This window comes from Lepus europaeus, chromosome 22 (assembly GCF_033115175.1).
Source record: "Lepus europaeus isolate LE1 chromosome 22, mLepTim1.pri, whole genome shotgun sequence".
NCBI lineage: Eukaryota > Metazoa > Chordata > Mammalia > Lagomorpha > Leporidae > Lepus > Lepus europaeus.
Window position 1 is genome coordinate 4,537,460 of NC_084848.1, and position 24,910 is coordinate 4,562,369.

The 24,910-nt window shown below is 51.9% G+C and overlaps 1 protein-coding gene across 1 annotated transcript in view; it reads left to right on the forward strand.

The window, feature by feature from the left end:
* SETD3 (SET domain containing 3, actin N3(tau)-histidine methyltransferase) overlaps positions 1 to 24,910 on the forward strand; it is a 71,806-nt gene that overhangs the window by 31,365 nt on the left and 15,531 nt on the right. The window lies entirely within an intron of this gene.

The following is a 24,910-nucleotide window of genomic DNA, read 5'->3' on the forward strand; positions in this document are numbered from 1 at the left end:
ATGCAGTGGCTGCTGCTTTAGCAAGTCACCCAGACACCTGAGCCTCAGTGTCCACCCTCAGATTTGTGAATACAGCGGAGCTGTGCTGAGCGTGAGTGGCCATCCTGTGTGTGTAATTAGCCAGAACCTGGGGTGGAGCATCTTCCTTGATGTGGGAAAGGAACGTGCTGTGTTAGATGTGACGGGCGACAAGCTGAGACGGAGGGAGCTTGCTTCCGGGAGCCGGGATGGCGGTCGCGGGAGGGAGGGAGCCAGGCCACGGGGAGCCCTTAGCAAGCCTTGTGACGCAGCAGGGCCTGGGCGCCACGTGGCTGTGGTGTGGTTTGTCTGTTCAGGACAGCCTCACCAGCTGGCAGGGGATGCTTTAGAGGGAGGCGGCCAGCTAGCCTGGTGAATCTGAGAGGTACTCTCTCACGTTCACAGACGAAGCTGACGGAATCTGGTGGCAAACTGGACGTGAAGATTGGGGGCAGGCGAGGATGATCTCGATGTTTCTGGAATAAACTGGTTTTAAGTTTTATCTTCTTTCACATAAAGTGACTTTACTAACCTTTCTGTATTTAAAATCTTTATGGTCCAGAAAAGAAATCTTTTGAGACCAGATTCCGAGCTTACAGTAACTTGTCTTCTGGTGAGACACACCAGAAGTGATCCACAGGGCTTGGCCTCTGTGTTTCAGCCCAGACAGGTTTATTTTGTACTACAGAGTGTGTGTTTCCAGCCACGCCTTTTGTATTCAGAAGTGACTCTTGGAGCAGATTTTTGTTTTAGATTATAAGCTGTGAAAGTGAAGGTTTTAATAGAAGTGCTCACCCGACCTGGCCGCCGGGACACGCGCAGCGGCACGTCTGAGCAGGAGGCTCTCGGAGCCAGCAGGCTTCAGTTTCAGGGTAGCAGGGGTTTCTGGAGCAGCTCTGATGAGCCTTAAGGTCTTTATCTCATGGGGCCGGCGCGATGACTCTGCGGGTTAAAGCTGCAGCCTGCAGTGCCAGCGTCCCGCGTGGGCTCCGGTTCCAGTCCTGGCTCCACGTCCAATCAAGTTCCCTGCTAATACGCCTGGGAAGGTGGAGGATGACCCAAGTGCTTGGGCCCCTGTACCCAAATGGGAGACCCAGAAGAAACTCCTGGCTTCGGCCTGGCCCAGTCCTAGCTATTGCGGCCTTTTGGGAGGTGAACCAGCAGAAGAAAGACCTCTCTCTCTCTCTCTCTCTCTCTCTAACTCTGCCTCTCAAATAAATAAGTCTTAAAAAAAAAAAAAAGATCTTTTTCAGTCTCATGTTCTTAAGTTCTGTGAAGTCATTTAAAATTGATAAGCCCATTTTGATTTGATAGCGTTGACACCAGAACTGCTGCTCCCAGCGTTGAGAATCCCTGCGCTCGCTGGCCTTTTCATTTATGTGAGTGTGGCTGTGGTTTCTGGGACCAGAAGGATGTTGCCTCCTGTTGATGGGCAAGTGCATTCGACTGAGGGACCCGACAGGCACGGATGCTGGGGTCTGAATGTGGACGTTTGGTCAGCTGATGTGGCCACACAGTGACAGAGGAAGTGTTGGCCAGGTTGCCTTGGGGACTTAACAGGGAAAGTCCATGTTCCAGAACTGAGAATCAGCCTTCCGTCTCTCTTCCCCTTTCATTCACGCAGCCCCCACCCTCCTGCAGTCTCACTGCGTCTGGTGCCTTCTCCCTCAGCAGGTGTTGCGGCCTGCAGAGAGGCGTGGCTGTGGCTCCGGCCTGCAAGGAGCTTGCAGTCTAGTGGACAACCAGATCCAGCCCGGGTATGCGAGTGTAGTAGGGAGCTCACCCAGAGCCAGAGGAAGCAACAGGAAAACAGTCAGGAAAGACTTCACAGAGGCGGGCCTGGTCGCCAACCCCTGAAGAGGGCCTAGGAGCTTGCCAGTTGGAGGGCAAAGGGTGCAGCATGGCCACTGAGCACGGCTGGAGTGTGGTGGGCATGGGGAGTGGACGAAGTGAGGGTGCAGAACTGGACAGGCCCAGAGGGAGGGAACAGAGCCAGTGCCGGGAGCGGCGTGGAGGGCAGTGCCGTTGAGGCCCTGCAGCAGCCCTGTGGTGTGGGGACCACTGTTCCCCTTTGGCAGAGGAGGAAATGGGGGCGCGTTTGCTGGCCCATCACAGCACTGCAGGTCATACTGGTTAGTGACAGGCTAGGACTTAAACGTATACCTGCCTCTGGGCTGTCATCTCTGCACGCTGTACCCGTGGGAGTGGGGCATTCCTGCTGTGAGCATTTGCCGTGTGACTCCTGCTCGGCCAGTCGGGTTGTACTCCAGTATGGGTTGCTAAAGCATTTCAAGTAGTGCACAGAGGGACTGCAATCCTCCAGAAATGGAAGTGCCACAAAGGCAGGGCTTTGCCTGTGTTGTTCAGGACCTGAACCCTTGCCGGTCGGCCGTGGTGAGAGCTCAGGAACGCCGAGTGAATAAGTGTGGCTGGTGCGTCGGGCAGGGTGTCTGGTGACAGAGCCGTGGTGTCAGCACTTCTCAGCGCAGTGTGGGGGGCACTTCCTCCCTGCAGAGACGGCTCAATTTAAAAGACCACAGGGACAGGTGTATGGCTTGAGTGGTTAAGATGCTCATGTGTGTGTCACAGTGCCTGGACTTGATTCCTGTCTCCCACTTCCTGTGAACGTGGTCCCTGGAGACAGCAGTAGTGGTTCAAGTAATTGGGTTCCTGCCACCCACGTGGGAGACCTGGATTGAGCTCCTCACTCCTCACTCTGGCCCTGGGCCCAGCCCTCACTGTTATGGGCGTGAGCCTTGTCTGTCTTTGACTCTTGAATTTAAAAAAAAAAAAAAAAAAAAAAAAAAACAGCATTAAAAGCACCGTTACCAATGGGCCAAGACAAATTTGCCAGAAGAAAGAGTCATTCCAAGCTAACCTCAGTTTTGTTTGCTTTGGATTTAAGCGGAGTTGGGGGAGAGGGAGACAGGGGTGGAGCTTAATGCCTGCAAGACCCTCCCCTGTGCTATCACAGAGGCCTCCCGCCAGCCCTGGCTGCCCGAGGCCACCGTAGGGTTGGAGCTACAGGCCAGGCAGGTGGGTCAGTCATGTTTACTTCTGGATGATGCAGAGCTCGGTAGGCGCAGGCTGTCTTGGTTCCAGGAGCTACTTGACTGCTGAAGGCCCAGATTCTGCTTGGAAGGCAGAGGTGACTGGGCAGACTGGTGACGTGGAGCCTCTCTGTCAGCAGCTCGTCTTGGGACCATGGACCAGTCACTCAAGCTCTCGGGCCTCAGCTTCCACAGTTACGGCAAAAGGGGAGAGAAACCCACCCTTCAGCCCTGCCAGGAGTGTGAGGCCAGGTGGCACATGGAGGGAAAGGTGTTTGTCGATGGTGTTGACAGATGTGTCCCATCCCTGCCCTTCGAGGGTACTGGAGTGGTGTGGCGAGGGCTGGGTGGCGAGTGGTGGCTCTGCACCGGTCAGTGCGCTGTCCCAGAACTGTGTGTGCCAGGCACCTGCAGGGCTGGGGCACACACTCCAGCAGTGTCCTCTTCAGTCCCTCGTTCGTAAGCTCGTTGGGGGAAATAAGACAAATGGGGAAAAGCTAAGGGACAGCGAGACGTTCGCGCATTGGCGTGTGGAAGAGCAAATTCCAGGCAGAAATCGTTAAGGGAGCTGAGGAGGCGGGAAGTCAAGAGATGTAAGAGTTTACTGCATGAAAACAGCTGTGGTCCAAAGGCAGCAAAATCAAACATTGAACCTTATCTGGTTTTATAAGATTTGTATGTAGTCTGTCCAGACAATATACTTGGCAAGTAGTAGAAAAAGATAAAAATACACACTTCTTGATGAATGGTTTCATAGTGACAGTGAATGGGCTTCTGACTGCTTCATCAGTTCTTAGAATAAATACATCGTAAAAGAAAGGTAGGGGACAGCTAATCACCCCTTATAGCCGAAATGAACAGTTTGAGAAATTTTACATTCTTTTAACTTTTTTTTTTAAAGATTTATTAGTTGAAAGACAGATTTACAGAGAGAGAGGGAGAGACAGAGATCTTCCATCCACTGATTCACTCCCCAAATGGCCGTAACAGCTGGAGTTGGGCCGATCCAAGGCCAGGAGCCAGGAGCTTCATCTGTGTCTGCCACACTTGGGCCGTCTGCTGCTGGTTTCCCAGGCGCATTGGTGGGGAGCTGGATTGGAAGTGGAACAGCCAAGACTTGAACCAGCACCCGTGGGGGATGCCGGGGCTGCAGGTGACAGTCTAGCCCACTACAACTCAGTGCCAGCCCCAGTTTTTAACTTTTTTAAAATTGATGTTTACTGCACAGTACACATGAGTTTTTTACTCAGGTAAGCACAGCGGAGATTGGAGATTCCCGGCGATTCTGGCAGCCCAGGCAGCTCCACGGTGTCCTTTCCCAGTCACTTCCCACCCCCTTTGCAAGGAGTGGCCACTCTGAGTCTGTTGTCGTCTGTGAGCCCAGCCTGTTCGTGAACGTTCAATCAGTGGAGTGTGACAGCTTGGGCTCTTTTGCATGTGGCCTTTCTGGTTCTGGGAGGAGTGCATGAGGTTTGTCTGTGTTGCTGGGTGTAACAGTCATATAGCCTCTTCATTGTTGTATAGTTTTTCATTGAATACACTCTGAATTTATGATTTATTTATTTGAAAGGCAGAGTTAGAGAAGTTTTCCATCAGCAGGATCACTCCCCAAATGTCCACAATGACCAGGGCTGGACCAGGCTGAAGCCAGAAGCCAGGAGCTTCTTCGGGTCTCCCATGTGGATGCAGGGGCCCAAACACTTGGGCGTTTGGGCCATCGTCCTCTGCTTTCCCAGGCATGTTAGCAAGGTGCTGGATTGGAAGAGGAGCAGCTGGGACTTGAACTGGCACCCATATGAGATGTTGATGTTGTAGGCAGTGGCTTTACCAGCTTTGCCAAAATGCTGGCCCTCAGAGAGCTATCTTCCATCCACTGGTTCATTTCCCAAAGGGCTGCAATGACTGGGACTGGTTCAGCTTCATCCCGGTCTCCCACATGGGTAGCAGGGGCCCAAGCAGTTGGGACCATCATCCCCTGCTTTGCCTGGGGGCACTAAGAGGGAGCTGGATCAGAAGTGGAGCCGCCAGTAATGAAACAGGCACTATGACATGGGATGCTGCTGTCAGTCGTGGCTTAAGCTGCAGCACCACGGTGCTGGCTCCTGTCCAATTTTTTGTTTTGTTTTGTTTTCTGACAGGCAGAGTGGATAGTGAGAGAGAGAGACAGAGAGAAAGGTCTTCCTTTTTGCCGTTGGTTCACCCTCCAATGGCCGCCGTGGCTGGCGTGCTGCGGCTGGCGCCCCACGCTGATCTGAAGCCAGGAGCCAGGTGCTTCTCCTGGTCTCCCATGGGGTGCAGGGTCCAAGCACTTGGGCCATCCTCCACTGCACTCCCGTGCCACAGCAGGGAGCTGGCCTGGAAGAGGGGCAACCGGGACAGAATCTGGTGCCCCGACCAGGACTAGAACCCGGTGTGCTGGCGCCGCAGGCGGAGGATTAGCCTATTGAGCCACGGCGCCGGCCCCAATTTTTATACATTCTTCTGTTGACAGACGTTTTGGTTGCTTGCAGTTTTGTATTATTTTAAGTGGAGCTGCGGTACGTAATCTCGTATATGTCTCCTTGTGGACAGACATATTTGTTTCATCTGGGTATTGGGAGAATTCCTAGGTTATGGTGTGTGTGTGTGTGTGTGTGTGTGTTTTGGCTTCAATCAGGACATTGCTCAGCTGTGTATCGTAGTGGCTGGACCGGTTACGCCCCTACCAGCAATGCCTGCACTCTCTCACCAGCACTTGGTCTTTGGGGACATTCTGGTGGACAACAGTGGAATTTCACTGTAACTTTAATTTCCACTCCTTAGTGACTAGTGGTGTTGGGTATGTTTGTGTTTGTTAGCCACTTGGATATCCTCTCTGGGGACGTGCCTGTTCAAATATTTTGCTCAGGGCAGATGTTGTGGTGCAGTGGTTTAAGCCACTGAATACCTGTATCCACATTGGAGTGCCTGGTTTGGGTCCTGGCTATTCGATGCTTCTCACCCAGCCTCCTGCTAACGTACACCCTGGGAGGCAGCAGATGATGGCTCAGGTGCTTGGGTTCCTGCCACCCATGGGAGACCTGGATGAGTTCTTGGCTCCTGGCTTCGGCCTGACCTGGCCCCAACTGTTGGGGCTATTCAGAGAAGGAACCAGCGGAGGGAAGAGCTTGCTCTCTCTGCCTCCGTCCCCTGCCTGTGATGCTGCTCCCATCACTCTGCCTTTCAAATGGATAAATAAATAAATACTTTTTAAAAGAATTGGCCTCTTTGAAAACAAACCAAAAAATCCAACTTTTGCTTATTAAAAGAATCTTTAATGGTTTACTTAATTAAATATATCTGAAATTCTTTAAACATGTAACCAATGTAAAATTATTAGTGACATAGCTTATATTATTTTTAAAAATAAATTTCAAAGTCCAATTTGTATTTTGGTGGGGGATATGTTACTAATTTTTTTCACTGTGGTAGAGTATGTATAACAAAAAATATGCCATTTTAAAAGATAGTGTTTTTTATATCCTTTGTAAGAACTCTTTTTTTTTTTTTTTTTGACAGGCAGAGTGGATAGTGATAGAGAGAGACAGAGAGAAAGGTCTTCCTTTTCCATTGGTTCACTCCCCCCAATAGCCACTGCGGCCGGTGTGCTACGGCCAGCGCACCGCGCTGATCCAAAGTCAAGAGCCAGGTGCTTCTCCGGGTCTCCCATGCCGGTGCAGGGCCCAAGCACTTGGGCCATCCTCCACTGCACTCCCGGGCCATAGCAGAGAGCTGGCCTGGAAGAGGGGCAACCGGGATAGAATCCGGCGCCCCGACCGGGACTAGAACCCAGTGTGCCGGCGCTGCAAGGCGGAGGATTAGCCTATTGAGCCGCGGCGCCGACCTGTGACCTGTAAGAACTCTTGAAAGCAGGTGTTTGGCCTCGTGGTTCAGGTGCTCGTATGCCACAGGAGAGTAGTTGGGTTGGAGTCCCAGCCCTGGCTTCTGACTCCAGCTTCTTACTGATGCAGATCCTAGCAGGCAGCAGTAATTGGTTCCCTGCCTCCTGCGTGGGATCCGTGGATTGTGTTCCAGCTTCTGGCTTCAGCCCTGGCCCAGTCCAAGCCCTTGCAGGCATTTGGGGAGTGAGCCAAGGGCTGGGAGCTTGCTCTCTCTCTCTCCTCTCTTTCTCTCTCTCTCTCTCTCTCTCTCTCTCTCTCTCTCTCTCTCTGCCTCTCAGAAACAAGCAGGCAGTCCTTAGGTTCTCAGCTGAGAGTATTTTATTTTGGGAGCTGCCTGTAGTTTTGGCTGTCCAGGCTGGACCAGTGAGGCACAGGACAGCCATCGCACTCGCCCCGAACAGAAAACTCTGGCCCAACATGTCGTCAGGCTGGAGCTGGGTACCTGGCCTAGCATAAGCATGTGAAGACGCTGCTGCGTGTTTGCCTCTAGCAGCGTCTTGCTTTGCTCTTCGCAGCTGTAGCTGTGATCCACCTCTGCTTAATCCTCACGGACGTGATGAGAATGCCGCGGAAATCGTGGTCCTTCCACATCTGTGCTCCTGGCCTTTATTGAGAACAAAACTCACTACATTAATTACCAGGAGCTTTACATGGGATATATTAACATATGGAATAAGGTCTTGTTATTTGGTGGTTTAAAAGCCATGTTTGAAGCATGAATATAAATGGGCTGGCTTCTGCTGAAGATAGATTCTCCCCCTCCCTCCCAATCTGACTGTGAGAGCTTGATGTGGAGTTTCTGTTGTGATTGCGTTTCACACTTCCAGGTTACAGCCTCAGAGGAAACAGAAATCCCGGCTTTGCCCCTGCACAGAAGACTCAGCGTCAGAGAGCGAGTTGGCGCTAAGGCGTTCTGTTGGTTCTGTCCGGACTGTTGCCTGGTTCTTTGCACACAGGTCATGGTTAGCTGGACATTGGTCAGACAGGAGGGGATTTGTCTCTCGCTGTTTTCACTGCGGGCCAGCTGTCCGTACACCTGTCCAGTCTTCCGGAAAGCTGACCGTTTCAAGCACAGGTCTTAGTAAAGTGGTTGTGCTGTGTAGGCTCATTAGGGGGAGGTGGAACTTTCGGAAGCACAGTTCATGCATGTGGACAGCTGTTCCTGGGAGGGAAGGTGACATTTTCCTTTTTTAAAAAAATTTTTAAAACTCCTCACTGAGTAGTAGATGTAGAGATAGATACAGATGGTGTGGTTAGGTGAAGGGATTCAGGATCTTCTTCACTTACCAGCTGGGTGACCTGGGGAAATTTTTTCTGAGCCTTAGTTTACCTGTGAAATGGAGGTGACAGTTGTACCTTACCAGGGTTATTGTGAGGTTTCAGTTTGTTGACATGCAGCAAATATTTGCAATATTTTATGTGCCCAGAACATAGCAGGCACTCAGTAAATGTTAATGTTTACTTTTATTATTTTTTTTGCGTATTTTTTTTTTATTTTTAAATTTTTTTTTGACAGGCAGAGTGGACAGTGAGAGAGAGAGAGACAGAGAGAAAGGTCTTCCTTTTTGCCGTTGGTTCACCCTCCAATGGCCGCCGCGGTAGGCGTGCTGTGGCTGGCGCACCATGCTGATCCGATGGCAGGAGCCAGGTGCTTCTCCTGGTCTCCCATGGGGTGCAGGGCCCAAGCACTTGGGCCATCCTCCACTGCACTCGCAGGCCATAGCAGAGAGCTGGCCTGGAAGAGGGGCAAGCGGGACAGAATCCGGCGCCCCGACCGGGACTAGAACCCGGTGTGCTGGTGCCGCTAGGCGGAGGATTAGCCTGTTGAGCCACGGCGCCGGCCACTTTTATTATTTTTTAAAGATTTATTTTACTTACTTGAAAGGCAGAGTTACAGAGAGAGAGAGAGAGGGAGGGAGAGAGATCTTCCATCCATTGGTTCACTCCCCAAATGGCCTCAGTGGCCAGGGCTGAGCCAGGCTGAAACCAAGAACCAGGAATTCCTGGTCTCCCATGTGAGTGCAGGGGCCCAAGCACTTGGGCCATCTTCCGCTGCTTTCCCAGGCCATCATTAGGGAATTGGCATGGAAGTGGAGCAGTCGGGACTCAAACCGGCACCCATATGGGGTGCCAGCATTGTAGGCAGCAGCTTAACCTGTTATGCTACTATGCCATCCTCAGTGTTTATTTTTTAATGAGCTGCTATAGACAGTAGTGAAATTCAGGCACACAGGTAGGTTTGGGCCGCTGGCACTGCGAGGTGAAGCAGGTATGCTGTGTGTGTGTGTTTGTGAGGTGGGCGCCACTGGGGGTAGCGTGTCCAGGAGCCTGGACCTCAGACACGTCTATTGAAGACGTGTGCGTAGGTCAGGCCAGAGGCCTCTCAGCCCAAAGGAGAGCAGTTAGCCAGGACCTCTGGCATTGGTTCCAGGGACCTTTCTGACTGCCACCACCCCTTTTTAAAAAATTACAAGATACAGTGCTTACGGTAGAAGTGTGAGACAATACCAGCTAGCTGAAGGAGGAGCGTGGGAGTTTGATTTGCTTCATTTCGCAGGGTTTTGGTAACACAGAATCTCATGTGGGTAGATCTGGACATAGGGGCCAGAGACCCCAGCTTCCCCCAGCCTCCCTTGGCTACCACGCGCCTGGGAGCTGGGAGCCCCCGTGGGCTGGGGGCTTTAGTCAGAGAGCAGACATTTCTACTGTTGGACTCCGTGGTGGCAGCCAGCAGATTCCTGTGCCTCCGTTCAGCTCAGGTGAGCCGAAGTCACCTGGGAAACTTGCAGGAGCAGTGTTTCCTGGGCGCCCCCCAAGGCCTGCAGGTCTGGGCCGAAGGCCGGGCTGCGTCACCCTGACAGCACTGTGCCACTCAGGCCGACACCGAGCGAGGGCTTGAGCTGGAGCCGCACCAGGAGAGCTTACCGTTTCCTTTAGCTTCACGGCGTTCATCTGTTTCGGAGAAGGAAAGCAGGTGTGTGGAATTGAGGGGACCGAAATAGATCCTTCGGCGTGGAAGGTAGGCCTTCTGGAGGCCTCAGATTGCCCGATTTTCATAAGTGGTGGGAGGTGAAGAGGTCCCGCTGGGTTCCTGTGCTGGCCCTGGTTCTGGTGGAAACGCGCCTCGTCACAGTTTCCCTGGTGTGTCCCCGTTCAGAGAACTTGGCCATGTCCACAGTGACTACGGCAGTGTCCCTCCTGAGTGGGGACAGCAGGGACGAGCAGTTGTCACCTGCCGCTGTCGTGTCTGACTACATCCCCGTGCCTCTGTCTCCAGGCTGCTTCCCGTCCCCTCTCAGCTGCCCTGTGCCCCCTCTGTCCCTCCTGCTGGGCTGCCCCGCCTCCTCTTCGTGCACACGCGTTTAGCAGTAGAAAGGTAGAACCTCGCGTCTGCTGAGTTGCCGGCCACAGGCCGAGGCACAGCCAGCCCGCCGTGAGCGTGCCGTGGGGGAGAAGCAGTGTGCAGGGGGTTCAGGGCCCGTAGTGTCTAAACACTTGTTTCTTAGAGGCTTCGTGACACACATTGATGATCTCAGTCTCTCTGGGCCAGGATCCAGGCCTATCTCGCCGAGTCCCCCGCCCAGGGTCTTACAAGCTACGGTCGAGGTGTGGCTGGCTGGAAGGTGCAGGCAGGGTTGGCCGCAGCGCTCTGTTGGACAGGCCCAGTTCCAGGCCGGCAGCTGACCAGGCTGGTCTGGGTTCTTAGCCATTTCAGGTGCTTCGTGTTTACCATCCTCTCACCCCTCCCCTCATCCTGTGTGGTTACTGTTCCGTGGGTCACTTTTGCTGCAGACGGCACCGCCATTCCCAGGAGTATGTCCTGCCAGGATGCTCATGGCCTCTCTGCTGCCAGCGAACTCAGCGTGGGGTTTTGCGTGCTGCTGCTCGGGGCCCCTGCTGTGGCTCTGCACCCCTGTCGGGGGCCTGTCCTTGGGTCCCCTCAGCTTTGTGCTTTTTCGCCTGTTACTGTGCTTGGGACCCTCTAGACTGCTGCCTCCCGGCTTCCCTGCGTGAGCCCTTCGTTCTGGCCCGTGCTGTTCCTTGGCGTTTTCCTTTCCCCCGTGGAAGAAGGCTGTCCGTCTCTGAGGCCTGGCCTGCGTGACGCCTGCTCGTGGGTCACTGCCAGGTGCACTCTCCCCAGCAGCACCTGAGCCTCTCCCCTGCGACGGCTGTACACGCTGTGTATCCTGGACTCCTGCTACAGTGTCATGGCTTCTTGAGAGTAGGGAGTGGTTTGGTGAGTGGAGGAGGAAGCTTTGTTGGGAAGCTTTGGGATCCTTGGGGCCGGCCTTGTGGTGCCTTTGGGTTAAGCCACTGCCTGTGATGTCGGCATCCCAGCTGAGTGCTGGTTCAAGTCCTGGCTGCTTTACTTCTGATTCAGCTCCCTGCTAATGCTCCTGGGAAAGCAGTGGAAGACAACCCAAGTGCTTGGGTCCCTGTACCCATCCAGGGAGACCAGGATGGAGTTCCAGGATCCTGGCCCAGCCCCAGCCATTGTAGCCATTTGGGGAGTGAAACAGTGGATGGAAGATCTCTTCTTCTCTCTGGAACTCTGCCATTTGAAAAAATAAATAAAAAAAATTTTTTTAAAGGAAACTTTGGGATTCCATTGAAGGGGCCAGTGTTGTGGTGCAATGAGTTAAATTACCACCTGTGAGGCTGGCATCCCATATGTGCACGGGTTCAAATCCTTGGCGCTCAATTCCAATCCAGCTTCCTGCTAATGTGCCTGGGAAGGTGATGGGAGATGAGTGTTTCGGTGCCTGCCACTCACATGGGAGACCTGGATGGGATTCCAGGTTCCTGGCTTCCGCCTGGCTTAGTCCCAGCCATTATGGCCATTTGGGGAGTGAACCAGTGGATGGAAGATCTGTCTGTCTCTCTGTAACTCTGCCTTTCAAATAAAATAAAGTTAAAAAAAAAAAAGTGGCATTGAAGATGCATACATGCTTTAGTGCATCTAGGATACAATCAGCATTTTCATGACATCACCTCCTTTATTATTCGAAAGTTTTTAACACTTGTTCCCTTTCCTGCTTACAGTTGCATGTTTACTTGCTCTCACAATAATGTAACAGCAGTGTCACTTTTATTTCGTTATGCCTTTAAAAAATTTTTTTTATTTATTTATTTGAAAGAGTTACACAGAGAGAGGACAGGCAGAGAGAGAGAGAGAGAGCAAGAGAGAGATCCTTCATCCGCTGGTTCACTCCCCAATTGGCCGCAACAGCCGGAGCTGCATCCATCTGAAGCCAGGAGCTTCTCCTGGTCTCCCACACTGGTGCAGGGGCCCAAGGACTTAGGCTGTCTTCCACTGTTTTCCCAGGCCATTAGCAGGGAGCTGGATTGGAAGTGGAGCAGCTGGGACCCGTATGGGATGCTGGCGCTTCAGGCTAGGGCATTAACCTGCTGCACCACAGTGCCGGCTCCAATGCCTTTTTTTTATTATTTTTTTAAAATTTTTGACAGGCAGAGTGGACAGTGAGAGAGAGACAGAGAGAAAGGTCTTCCTTTTTGCCGTTGATTCACCCTCCAATGGCCGCCGCGGTAGGCGCGCTGTGGCTGGCGCACCATGCTGATCCGATGGCAGGAGCCAGGTGCTTCTCCTGGTCTCCCATGGGGTGCAGGGCCCAAGGACTTGGGCCATCCTCCACTGCACTCCTGGGCCATAGCAGAGAGCTGGCCTGGAAGAGGGGCAACCGGGACAGGATCGGTGCCCTGACCGGGACTAGAACCCGGTGTGCCGGCGCCTATTAGCCTAGTGAGCCGCGGCGCCAGCTTCCAATGCCCTTTTTTTAAAAAAAAGATTTATTTATTTGAAAGAGTTACAGAGGGAGGAAAAGAGAGAGAGAAAGATCTTCCATCCTCTGGTTCACTCCGCACATGGCCCCAGCAGCAGAGCTAGGTCAGGCCAAAGCCAGGAGCTCACCCAGGTCTCTCACACGGTTCAGGGTTCCAAGCACTTGGGCCATTCTCTGCTCTTTCCCAGGTGCATTAGCAGAGAGTTGGATCAGAAGTGAAGCAGCCAGGACATGGACCAGCACCCACGTGAGATGCCAGCATCACGGGTGGCAGTTGGCACCTGCTGCACTAAGTGTTGGCCCCAGTGGTTTGCCTTTTTTTTTTGGACAGGCAGAGTGGATAGTGAGAGAGAGACAGAGAGAAAGTTCTTCCTTTTGCCGTTGGTTCACCCTCCAATGGCCGCTGCAGCCAGCGGGCTGTGGCCTGCGCACCGTGCTGATCCGAAGCCAGGAGCCAGGTGCTTCTCCTAGTCTCCCATGCAGGTGCAGGGCCCAAGCACTTGGGCCATCCTCCACTGCACTCCTGGGCCACAGCAGAGAGCTGGCCTGGAAGAGGGGCAACTGGGACAGGATCGGTGCCCCGACTGGGACTAGAACCGCAAGGCGGCGCCGGCCGTGGTTTGCTTTTTAAAAGTGGGCCTATGTCTTGAGCAGTTAGATGGCTTTGGTGATGCTTAGGTGAGCGCCGTCCTGTCCCTGGAGTCCGTGGGCAGTTTCAGACCCAGCGGAGAAGTCACCTGCTCCTCAGGCAATGGTGCGTTTTCGTCGCCAGCACCGTGTGCACCACTGAGTTAACGTACAAAGTCTGGAGGACTCAGCTTGGCTTTTCACAGTCAAAGGGTAATTTGTGGACCCACCACACTCGGGCAAGTTAACGTGGACTGTCGAGGAGCACGGCTGGGGAGTGTGCAGAGTCAGGCCCACACGTCGCGGCTGCTCCTGCCTGCGGCCCCTGCCGCGGTCACTGTTGGGCTTGCCTGTGTGTGCCAGGGAGAGCGTGTCAGCTGAAAGCAAAGCGTCCATCCGCGGTGACTGCGCCACGGGGGCCTGGGTGGCCTCGAGTCCCAGGGCTGCTTGCCTGCGGCGCTCTCCTAGCGTTGATTGAAACCTGCTCCTTCCTTCGAATTTTTTTAAAAGACTTTATTTATTTATTTGACAGAGTTACAGACAGAAAGGGAGAGACAGAGAAGTCTTCCATCTGCTGGTTCACTCCCCAAAAGGCTATACCAGCGGGAGCTGAGCTTATCCAAAGCCAGGAGCCAGGAGCTTCTTCTGGGTCTCCCACACGGGTGCAGGGGCTCAAGGGCTTAGGCTGTCTTCCACTGTTTTCCCAGGCCATAGCAGAGAGCTGGATCGGAAGAGGAGTAGCCGGGACATGAACTGGCACCGATGTGGGATGCCAGTGCCACAGGCAGAGGCTTAGCCTCCTATGCCACAGCACCCCACCCAACCCAGCCTTTTTAAAAATTAAGGATGAAGCGTTTAAAAAAGAATTTAAAAAGCAATTTACACATTGGTCAGTAATTACCCCAAGACGGATAGAGAATCTCTTCCTTTTCCTCTGAGCTGAGCTTACGGCTTCTGGGGAAAGAGGGAGTAGGGTGGACATGGGTTGCGTCTGATTTCCCGGCGCCTGTGTTCTGGCCCAGCTGGAGGCCTCTGCCGGGCCCTTCTCTCACCCTGGCTCAGCTCTCAGCCTCAGCGTTTGTTCCAGACCTGTCCCCGGTTGCCTGTTCTCCGTTGCTGTCGTCCCATTTGTGTGTGCCAGTGTGTAGCATCTACCAGACACAGGCAGCAGCCAGCTCTGTCCTGCTGTCTCCTCCACTTCACTCAGAAGGGGCTTGCAGCAGATAGCTGAGCCAGTGCATGAGTGAGTGCCATGCTATGTGAACGAGGGGCGGCGTGGAGGTCACTGGAGGTCGCGAGACGGTTTACAGGAAGGGGATCTTCAACCGTGTCTCACTGCAGATCAGTGCGAAGGGGGAAGTTACTCCAGTCAGGGTTTTTCAGAGAGAAATAATTTAAGATTCTTTACAGATTTTGCAGCTTTTTCTTTTTAGAAAGTAAGAGGTGACTAGAAAATATAGTGGTCATTTTGCTGAGCATGGAGTCTTAATTGACAAAACTAATGATGTAGAAAAACCCGTGTTGGAAATGTCACTCTGCTGTGTGTCTGGAAGTGCAGATGGGGAACAGATTTTTCCCTTTCACAGAAGATTCATTAAGTGCTTCGGAAGAGGTTTCTTTCCTGCACCACCTTCTACAGCCTGAGTGATTTGAGGCAAAATCTAAACCCCACATTTTTTTGCGTCTCCTGCATGGGCTGCTGTTGACCAGCCCTGAGACTGAGGTCACCTCGGCCTGAAGCAGGGCACCCGCTGGCCGTGGTCGGAGGCGGATGAGCCCCTCTGCACCTGCCACGGACACAGCCAGTGTGGTGAGAGCTGAGGATGAGCAAGCGCTGCCACCGAACAAGCGCCTGCTCTTTGCCCGGAATGCTCTGCAGAGCACCGCAGGCCTAGGCACTTGGCTCCAGGTCGTCCGCACTCAAAGCTGGTGCCAGCGTTGCACTGACACTGGCTGGACGTGGGGCCGGGGCTCAAGCTCCAGGCTCTGTCAGGACAGACAGCAGCTCCTCAGCTCACGAGTAGGCCTGTCTTGCTGACATACTGCGCTGGGCCCCTGTGGCTCCTGCCCCCGGAGGGAGCACGCTGCTTGCCCTTGCTAACCTTTCACTGTGTACAGTGGGACTCCAGTTCAGCAAGCCGAGTGTTACTGCTGTGGTCTGCAGGTTGGCGTCCACACAGGGGCTCTCTGGGTGGTCGTGGCTCCCCTGCCCTTCCTGGCGCTGTGGGGCAGCCCCCTGCAGCATTCCCAGTTGTTTCACCACGGACTTGGCTGTGTGGGTGATCACGGTCACCCTGGTGCCCCAGCTCCTGCCCTGGGCTCTGGAGCATCATGAAGTCCAGGCTCGTCAGCCCCAGGCTAAGCCTCACCGGCTTCACCGGCACATCCGGGCATTGTTTCTGAGTCTGTGCAGCTCAGCTGCTGCACTGAGAAAGTGAGGGCCGTGTGACAGGAGCTTCTCCCAACCTCTCGTCTCCGTCTCTCTGCCTTCCCAGGGAGGCTCACCTGGCGCCTGGGTGGCCGGGTCAGAAGCCTGGTGACTTTGTGGACACGGTCCCCTTCCATCTTTATTTTTCCCTTCCATCCTAGCTTTCTGCCCCTGGCTCATAGTCTATTCCTCTGTCTGTGTCCTGTCTTTATCCCAGCACTGGTCAAGAATATTCTACGCTGGAGAGTTCTGGCAGCCCCACAGCCTACGCTTCACCAGCATCTCCTCCTCTCCCACCCTCCACAGGTCTCCAGGGACCCCCAGTTCACTGGTGTCAATGGCTTTTCTCACAGCCCAGCGATCATGCTTCCCTGGGCTCCTGGGTGCTGCTGTTCCAGTCCCCTGAATGTGGGTGCTCCCCGACTTCCAGGGCCTTGGCTTAGGAGCCAGCGGGCCTGGTTTTCCAAACATAATTCTTAAACATTTTCTCATCTATAGCCAAACAGCATTTTCTATCTAAAAATAGTTTAAGTCAATATATTGGATGTCTTGCTTTCAGTTCCAAGTGAACAAGTATCTGTTTTTTAAGATGGTGCTTGAAAGAGACACACTGATTCAACTGTTCTTTCCTTGGAAATTTGCAGAAATGGGCTGTTCCAGCAAAACGGCCTCGCTGTTGGGATGTCAGGTGGCGTTTCTGCTGAGAAACCGGAGCGTGAGCCCCACTCCTGGCTGCCCATCGGTGAAGCGTTCAGTGGTGCCGGTATGAGGCAGGGGAGGAAGCAGTTCGACCCGCGTCTTCTCCAGGGGAAGCCTGGGGCGGTGTCCTCCCTCTGGGGTCCCGGGCCCCTCTTGTGTTGAAGCAGAGTCAGTCTGCAGCAGTACTTAATACAAGCACTTTTCTTGATGGTTTTTTTCTAAGGAATGTAAATGCTAATGGAAAACAAGCAGCAAGTACCAGCGATAGCCTAGTGTCTTTGTGTACGTGTGTGCCTGCGTGTGCATGTATGTGCCTGCCTGCATGTGTGCATGTGTGTGCCTGCATGTGTGTCTGTGCCTGTGTGTGCGCACGTGTGCGCATGCGTGTGCATGTGTGCGCGCACGTGTGTGCCTGTGTGTCCATGTGTGTGCCTGCGTGTGCACGTGTGTGCCTGCGTGTGTGCATGCTCTTGTGGCGTAGAACACTGCTTTGGAGAGTTCTGGTGCCTGTTTTGATCTTAATGAAATGAGAGTAGGACTTTGTCGTAACCTAAGATGAATCTAGAATAATTTTCCTTGATGGAGAAGAAAACACTAAGCTGCCTCACCCGAAGGCCTGGGCGTCTGGTTGACACTCGGGCACTCGGAGCAACCGCCACAGGGACGCACTCACCAGTCAGCACCCTGGGAGTCTGTGCGTCACTTTTCAAAGAGGCATTTTATCGTAGTGCTAGGATTGTTTTATTTGTCCGATCTGAGGTAATGTATTTGAAATTTCCCTTTTCAAAAGGTACAAAAAACGTTATTTAGATGTTTCAGAACTATAGCTCTTAAAAAAGATTACAGGCTGAGTTAGAGAGGGGGAGAGAGAGAGATTAATCCTCCATCTGTTGGTTCACTCCCTAGCCAGGGCTGGGCCAGGCTGGAGCCTGGAGCCAGGAACTCCATCCAGATCTCCCACTTGGATGGTAGGGCCAGGTGCTTGGGCCTCCTTTTGCTGCCTTCCCAGGCACAGGAGGGAGCTATATGAGAAGTGGAGCAGCCGGGACCTGAACAGGCGCTCATCTGGGACGTGGGTGTTGCAGGAGGTGGCTTGGCCTGCTGTGCCACCATACTAGTCCCCAGAACTGTAGCTCCTTACCAGTGACTTCGTATTACAGTTGTGCTGCACCTTGCTCAGAAGTCTGGACGTCTGTGTCCTCTAGGTGAGAACGCTTGTGATCTTGCTCCGTCTGTGACAGTGTTGGGGATTTCCTGTGACGCGTGCCTCTTGAACACTCTTGAAGCAGGAGAAGAGGAGGGTGTGTGAGTAACCAGTGATTGCCCTGCCTGGTGCCACCGGGCTCATGGGCTGTGCATGGAGTCCTTCCTGGGGAGCGAGGCCCTGGGCTGTGCTCTCAGCCCTGAGTCCTCACCCTGCCTCGAGTGACCAGCAGCACCTTTCTCCTGGAGCGTTGTTATCAGTGGGATTTGCCAGAGTAAACTCAGGGCAGCTGGTGACAGGAGTGTGGGTGGTGTGTGGAGCTGTAGGGAGGCCCTGAGAATGAGCCGTGCCGGCTGCTTGCCCAGTTGTGGCAGCCTGCTGGGCAGTGGGATGCGAGTGTTAGAACCCCAGCAGTGCCGTGCCTCCTGGCTCTCAGGTCTGTGGTGTGCTCCCAGGGTTCCTTTCTCACCAGCTACTCATCAACTTCTACTTCTTTTAGCTCTAAAGGCTGAATGTTCTAGGGGCCAAAGGTCATTTCCCTAACAGCATGACAACCAGCAGAGTTGAAAGTGGCCCAAAAGATAGCGCAGTGCAGACCTTGGAGATATGCTGGTTTAATGATTGAAAGGCGTGGGGTGTCTTAGGGACACTTGGAGCGATCATGAAAATGATGGGAACTCCAGATAATGGACTGTTGGATGTGATCGGGGCGCCAGTTTGGGGCATGCCTCTGGTGAAGAAGATACCAGAAAGTGAGTTGTGTCTGTGGCCTCCGTGTTTAAAGTGTGGTTGAGGCAGGGAGTGCGCGTTCTGCAGGTGTTTGGCAGGTGCTCTGGATGTTTCCAGACGCAGTTCTCGTGTGTGCACGAGAGGGAGCCGGGCCGCATCTGCAGGACGCCGTCCGGCTGGAGGTGAAGACGCAGGCCTGCATGTGGTGCTTTGGGAAATGACAGAGTAAACTTCAGCGTCAGCTTTGCTGGTGCTGTTGGCCTCTAAGCTTACAGTGGCTTGAACGGTACTCTTCTCTTAAGTGAGAGTAGCATTTCCCAAGCATCTCTGTAGACTCTCAGCAAGACTGCATTTACCGTGTTAGAACACACAAGGCTCCACTTGGGGAAAAGGGGGGCAACTTTGCCTGCAGAGAAGTCTGTCCCAGCCTGCGCCTTTGTGAGCCGGGGGACTCGAGCAGCCGGGAACGTCTGTGCCCCTTGGTTTTCCTGCTGGTGGAAGGCGGCTAAGGATGCTGCCTGTTACACAGGGATCCTGGTGATTAAGTTACGTGTACGTGGAGTTCGCCAGAGTGCCTTTTACACCGTGCCTCTCAGAGGCCCGTTTTTAATAGCCCGTCTCTCCTCTTGTTTTCTCTCTGGAGCCACAGCGCGCTGTTGGGTGTGAAGCATGCTCATGGCTGTCCCGTGATGGGGAAGTGTGCTCTGTCTGACCCTGGCGGGGAGCTCTGCATTGCAGTGGTTGCAATGCTCTCCTCGGATGAACAGCTGCGAGGCCTGACTGGTTTAAACAGGGTGCCACGGATTTCTCCTGCATCACGGAAACCTAAAACAGCTGGAGTGAAAATACAGCAGGAAGAAAGCAGTGCAGTGCGCGGCTGATGAGCAGTACTCAGCCTGCTTTTGGGTGCAGATACGCTGGAAAACAGGGACTGCTTTTACCGTCCTGTTTGTTTCTAGATGGAGGGGCTGCAGGGAAGCTGGTTGTGCAGAGTCGAGGCTTGGTCATAGTTTAGCGTCCTGAGGTCAGTGGCCTGAGCTGTTCGGTGCAGGAGTGTGTGCAAGCAGGGGTTCAGGTCCTCCAGGAGGCTAGAAGTAGCGTGCCTGACCCCTTTCCCGGTAAGGGAACTGGGCACATCCACCAAGGTCCTGGGCTTTTCGAAGGCGAGTGCTGGCTGCCTGGGGTGAGTGGGAGTGTGGTGGGCGGGGGTCTGCGGGCCATTTGGTTCCGGAGTGGGGGTTCCGTTTTCCTCTGCCAGTCACGGGCACCTAACAGCGGCGCTCAGTAAACAGGATATTTGTCAGTGAATTACGTTTCTAGTGTTAAACTGTTGGCTTTCCTCTAAGTCAGTAGGTACTTGGTGAGTGAATATGTGACTGATAGAAATGCTGGCTATGACTGACTTTGGTTAACTGTTGTTTGTGTGTCTCAAGGTATACACATGGTAACTAATGAAATCATTGTTACAGGGTCATATCTTTTGCAGTGTTTCAACAGTTTCCAGTTAAATTCAAAACTCAAGTAGGTTTAGCTTCAGGCCCTCCAATGGGGCAAAAAACCAATTCATCCATCTTAAAGTCATTCCATAGATTTGTTGAACAATGTTATTTCTCCACTAATCTCATCTTCTTATTCTAATTGTAGGGTAAAACATAGTTGCTATTGAAAAATTATATATACAAGTGAACAGCAGAAAATCCTAATTTAATGTGTATTGATGCAATTAAATTTTTATTTGGTCCTATTGAGTGAATTCAAAGAACTTTGTGATGAAAAATTCCCCAAAGAATTGGCTGTAATCTGTGTTTAAAAATAAAAGTCTTCACAATTGATTTTTATCCCTCAAGGGCCAAGTCTGTGAACTATGCTTGGTTCTGATTTATGGTCATCACAGCTGCACCTGGCTGCACTGGGCGCTCTGCAGTTGGTGGTTGTGTTAAGCTGTGCTGCGTCCACTTGGAAAACAAGAGACAGGCAGCGAGGACTGGGCTGCCCTGCTCGCTGCTTCCGATTCACCTTCATCCGGGAAACCCGCCAGTGCCGGGCGTGGGTCTCCTGGCTCCCTCCGTGCTGCTCAGCTTTCTTCTTCCCACTCCCAGTTTTTCCTGCTGCTTCCCCTGCGGAACCTCTCTTTCCTTCTTCCCCTCCCTGCGAGGGAGTACTGCTAGGGAGGGAGGAGGGTCAGGAGAGCTGCGTGCTGCCTCTCTTCCTCCTGTCCAGTACTTTCAGGGGGGGCCACGTTGCCGCAGTGCACCCCAGATGGAGCACTCACGGTTCTGTGGCTGAGCCCATGGCCGGAGGAATCGGCGGGCTGCAGCCATCACGGGAGCTGATGTCTGTCCGCAGCTGCTCCGCCCCCGACCCCGACGGTCCGTTCTCAGAGGTGCTTACGAAGTACAGCACAGTTTTAGAGTGGTAGCAGGACAAGCCAGGTACAGCTGCAGTTAGTTTGACTGTGTCTATGTATTTGAAATTAATCCTCAATGCTGTGCCGGGGCGGAGGAAAAGTTCTTTAAAAACACAATGTCTAGGATCTTGTGACCTGCGCGAGCTCCCCATCAGGACGTGTGGAGGCGCGATGCGGTGTGCCCGCCCGGGTCCGGTGGGGGGCCTGGTCCTGAGGACGCCCAGGGCTCGGAGGCCCTTTTGCACCGTCTGCCCCTCGTGGAGTTTCGGGAGCCTTCCTCAGAGCAGACGTGTTTATTTGAGAATTGTTTCAGGAGCTGCCTCTCCATGTAAGAGCGTAACTCAGGAAGGTTCATGGAAAAGGGTTTAAAAGATAAGTTTTATTTTGGTGCAAGAGAATTTTGAGCTCCAGGCGTAGTTTTTTCATAATGCACCTTTCCATGAACTTTTTGAAGACCCCTCGTATGCATAGATTCCAAGATTTTTTTGCACCCAAATAAACTTCTCTTTTTATTCCATTTCCCATGAACATTTTGAAACACCCACCTATTTGTGGTAGCACTTCTTACCTTTATTTTATTTTAGAAATGCTTACTGTTTTTAAATGTTAAAATAAGCCCTTTGCTCAAATGTATTTAGTTCCTATGCAGAGCTGTGAATGTTTTAAAGCCGTTTCACCTCCTAGATTTTTCCGAGTTAGGGACACACGTAATAGTGAATTCTCTTTATTTCGGTTCTTTACAAAGGTGTGTTGTATGAGCTTGAGATAAGACTCGCGTAGCACATATTAACTGTTTATTTAGTTTAAGTGCGCGTCTGTATCTCCTGTTTCTGATCAGCCTGAAAAATTTGCATGCCACGCTGCCGTCGTCTTCTCTTATACTTTATTAAATATCTGTCAATTATAAATATCAAGGTTTTACATTAATGTCAAGATAGTACATCAAAAATTCATGGAATATGTGACTTTTTCCAAGGGTATTTAATACTTAATGCATTTGTGTCATTTTTCTTTCCAGAGATATTGACAGGTTTTATTAAGTGTTTGTTAGGGAGATTTCATTTTTATCAAGGGACTATAAAGAGAAGCTGCATGCTAAATCAATTTTTTAGAGCCAGAATATTGTTCATTTTTTCATCTTCAAACACTTATAATCCATAGGTTTTATTTAAATTTCTTCTTGGTTTATTTTTGTTTCATTTGAGTGATAGTTCAAGACAGAACTTTAATAAGGATCAAATATGCTGACTCTTGTGGTTTTTAATTTCCTTAAGCATAGCTACCAGACCCATGCAATATGGTAAATTCTTCAAAATGTCATACTTACATATTTAGCAATATTGCTCCTTTTTATTGAAGCCAAACAAACAATTTTAGTTCTTAATCTTTCCCAAACATAGTGATCATTGTGTATGAGCTGCAGTGTTGCTGTCTCGTGTGGCGTGCCTGCTTCTGAGGGCAGAGCGAGTGCAAGCCAGGATCTTCTTTTAAAAACAGACTTTGTGCTTCAGGTCTGGTCATGAGCTGTGGCAGTTGTTTATTTCCTTGACTTTCAATATTTATTATGCCCAAGAAGTAAAAATATCAGTCACTTCAAAAATCTGCAGAAATCAATGGCTGCTGTCTCACCTGTGTGCACGGGGCCCAGGGTGCAGAGAGGTGTTGCTTTGTGAGCCCTCACCCAGGAGGGAGGGGGTTCCGCCCTGTTGTCTGGGGTGGCCACTCACTCAGTCCCTGGGTATCTGTGTCTTAGAAGCATCCACAGCCAAGAAAGTTGGCTGCTCAAGAGTGAATTTTCTGTTTTTATATTTTATTTTTTTAAAAGGATTTATTTATTTTGAAAGGCAGAGTTACGGAGAGAGAGAGAGAGAGAGAGAGAGAGAGAGAGATCTATCTTCCATCCTCTGGTTCACTCCCCAGATGGCCACAACAGCCAGGAGCCAGGAGCTTCTTCCATGTCTCCCATGCGGGTGCAAGGGCCCAAATACTTGGGCCATCCCCCACTTCCCTTCCCAGGCCATTAGCAGGGAGCTTGATCAGAAGTAAAGCAACTGGGACATGAACCAGCGCCCACATGGATTGTTGGCAGCGAGGGTGGCCATGTTACTGGCTGTGCCGCAATGCTGGCTTTTAGATTTTATTTTTCAAGTAGGTAGGAACTTCTTCCTGGGGGAAAGGCTGCCAGGATCAACAAGAGCTCTCCAAGAGTGTGCCCTACAAGGTGCGGAAGGCCCGTTTGTCTGCTGCATAAAGTCAGCTTAAGGCCTTTCCTCCAAGGGTGTCTTAGCGCTGAGATAACTCCAGAGCAGTCGAGTGTTTGTGAGATGAGTTCTTAAACCTTGATTTGGACAACAGGAGAAAGGCTTGGTGTTTTTTCAAAAACAATGCTACTCTGAGCTTTTGGATGAAAATTGTGTGGCGTGGACATTTGTCTCATCCTTTCTCATTGTTTTAGAATAAGTGAAAATATTTGTTTTCAAAATTAACTGTTTTTCACATTCAGATCATTTTTGTTGTTTGAGTGTTTCAGGATCCTTGTTATGCTGCTGTGTGAAATGCCAGCACCCGGTATCAGAGTGCCGGTTTGAGTCCTGGCCACTCCACGCTGACCCAGCGCCCTCCTGTTTGGCCTGGGAATGCAGCAGACGATGGCCCAGGAACTTGGGCGTCTGCTGTTACCTGGGAGACCTGGATGGAGATCCAGATTGCTGGCTTCAGCCGGGCCCAGCTCTGGCTGTTGTGGCCGTTTGGGGTGTGACCTAGTGGATGGAATGTCTCTTCTTTCTGTCACTCTGCCTTTCAAAAGAAATAAATCTTTAAAAGACAATCATAAAAACCATTATTGCAGTGATTTTTAGAGGTAGAATAGGCTTTCTTTCTTTCTTTCTTTTTTTTAAGATGCCATAAAGCTGGAACAGAAGCCAGTTTCCGATAAACCCAGTTTGGGTTTGCACTGAATTGCTGCAGAGGCCTTGCCCTGGGAACCAACTCCCGAGCTCCGCCCCGGAGCCAGCAGGTGGCGCTGGTGCCACGGTAGTGAGAGCCCTGTAGCTGGGCCTGGCTTGCCTTGCAGAGCTGCGTGTGGGCCCTGGTGCCTGTGTCAATGGCAGGACAGCATTCGCACCCTGTTTTTTTAAATAAGAACAGCCATTTCTAACAGATTCTAGAATATTATATAACCAAACAGCCCAGGTAGTCTTCAGAATTAATCTCTTTTTTGAGTTTTTTTTAAATGACTTACTCGGGACTGTGGATGTGAACTTCCATGTTGGGTAAGAAATGTGCACAGATAGGAGGGAGGGGGACGTGTGGGAGAGCTGGCTCCCCTTCACTTGGGCCCCGAGGAGGTCCCGTGTGGGTGAGGGGGGCCCTGGGCCGTTTCAGCAGGTTCCAGTGTCGGAGCAGTGCCGAGATTCGACATTTCCAGTTTGAAAATTGTCATCTTTTCTGTATTTCTAATAAGTCCAACTTTTTGGGGGGTATGTGTTTGATATTTAGTGCTTGTGGGATTGAGCATTAGATTTACTGACTTTCCAATACCGTGGTAAATTCCGTAATTTAGATGAATTGAAATACTTGAAAATAGCAGAAATGCCTTTGTGCCTCCTAGGGTTTGAAGAGCGCCGGGCTCGCCACGCTCCCAGTCGGGCGGTCTCACAGTGCAGTTCTGTTTTATTACAGTGGAAGGGAATTTTTAGCAGAATTCCTTTTCTTTATAATGTAAGGTTTTTCCGTGGTCCGGCCTTCCAGTGCTTATCTGTGGGGGAGGAGTGGTACCTGCTGAGTTGTACTTTCTCAGGGAGAAGCCGAGCACTGTTGTGGCTAAGCCTCATATTTGAATGGAAGATGGAACAAAGCTTTGTTTTCCTGCCTACCAAGCAGGGAGAAAAGCCCCCTGCCGGTGGGTGATTCCCCACTGCCCTTGGCCATGCTGTCCACGCCCATCCCCCTAGGGGAGTTCCTGGCCCTCCTGTGCCAGCAGACGTTGCCTTGAACGGAATCTCCTCTGATTTCACTTTTGGTATCA